This window comes from Apteryx rowi, unplaced genomic scaffold, assembly GCF_003343035.1.
Source record: "Apteryx rowi isolate R43461 unplaced genomic scaffold, aptRow1 scaffold_152, whole genome shotgun sequence".
Taxonomy (NCBI): Eukaryota; Metazoa; Chordata; class Aves; order Apterygiformes; family Apterygidae; genus Apteryx; species Apteryx rowi.
This window is the reverse complement of record NW_020447775.1, coordinates 1386316-1387761: the sequence shown is the minus strand read 5'-3', so window position 1 is coordinate 1387761 and position 1446 is coordinate 1386316. Positions and strand designations below refer to the sequence as shown.

Below are 1446 nucleotides of genomic sequence, written 5' to 3'. Positions count from 1 at the left end.
GTGGGGCACCCCCTGCCCTGCCCTTCCCCTCCCCGCGGCTGCCCCACGCCTCCCCCCGAGGGAAGGCGGTGCCTCCCCCCGCCGCCGCCGCCACCCGGCGGGGGCCATTTTTAAATAGCTCTGGCAGGAAGCGCCGGGAGGAAGCAGGTGCCGGAGCTCCGGCGCTCTCCGAGGCGATAGCTTCCCCCCACCTCAAGGAGAGCGGGGCAAGGCGCCGCGGCCCCTCGCGGCCCCCCCAGGGAAAGGGAGGACGGTCAAAGCCCCTCCTGTCCCGGAGCCACCCCCAAACCGAGCTCGTCCGCCAGCAAGAGCTGGAGGGCCGCGCCACCGCTCCCCTCCCCGCGGTAGGGAGTCCCTCGCATTTAAAGGGCAGCCCGCGGCGGAGGGATCCCGCCGAGCCCCGCCGCGAGCCGACCGGGACTTCTTCCGCGTGCGCCGCCGAGCGCCGCCGAGCCGTGGTGTGGCCCGGACCTCGTTTTCTGGCGGCGGGATCCCTCCGCCGCGGCGGGGGCCGTCATGGGCGCCGCTCCCCCCGCGCGGTCCCTCCGCCGCGGGCGACGCGCGGGCGGCGGCGGCGGCGAGGCTCGCTGAGCCGCGGCCTGTCGCTGCGGCCTGAGGCGGCGGTGAGAGGCGCAGGTCGCGGCGGCGGTGGGGAGGGGGGTGAAGTAGGGCTGTGTTTTCTTTGGAGCGGAGTATCCTTCCGCGGCGGCGGGCGCACAAGGCTCGGCGCGGCCCGCCGTGTCCCTCCGCCGCGGCGGAGCGCGCAGGCAGGAGGTGTCTCTCCCCGGACGGCCGCGGRCTTCGCAGGAGCGAGGAGAAGAAACTTCGGAGTGCGGTGGCTGCAGCGGCCGCTCGCCTGCCCGGCCGGGAGRGAGCCCCCCGCAGAGAAGCAGGAGGAAGAGGAGGAGGCAGCGGCGGCGGCGACGGCCAGAGCTCGCCGCCGCCCCGCGGGGTCTCCGCGAGGGAGCCCGGCGGACTCTTTCTCGCGGGTCCCCGCGGAGGGATCTCTAGGCGGCGCCCCCGCCGCCTCCCCCCTGCATCGCTCGCCCCTCGGCGCCGCCATCTTGGATTTTAATCCGCCATTTTTTTCCTCCCCCCACTTGGAATTATTTTTTATCATTACCGCCGCTTTTTTTTTTTCCCCTCCCGTGTTTTTCCTTCCTCCCCCTTCTCCCCTTTCTGGCTCAATCTTCTCTCTCCCCCTCTCCTCACCTTCCTCCCTTCCCCCCCCTTTATCTCCCTTTTCTTTGATGATTCATTTTCCCCCTGGTGGAGACTGGGGCAGCACCGGCGGCGGCAGGGGACCCCAGCGCGGCGGGGCAGCCGGGAGGTGAGTGGCCGCCGCCCGGCGGCGGCGGCGGCGGGGGGGGCAGGGGATCGCGGCGGGCGCGACGCCCCCGGGACGGGGCACACGCGTGAGCCGGCGGTGCCCCCGCGCGCGTGGTG

At 73.4% G+C, this 1446-nt stretch overlaps 1 protein-coding gene across 2 annotated transcripts in view; it reads left to right on the top strand.

The window, feature by feature from the left end:
* Positions 1-1156: 1156 nt before the first annotated feature.
* Positions 1157-1446, top strand: part of KMT5B (lysine methyltransferase 5B) — a 29626-nt gene continuing 29336 nt past the window's right edge. For both annotated transcript variants that reach the window (XM_026059092.1, XM_026059091.1), the window contains exon 1: positions 1157-1330. The gene's annotated coding sequence lies outside the window, so the exon portion shown is untranslated. The remainder of the gene's footprint in view (positions 1331-1446) is intronic.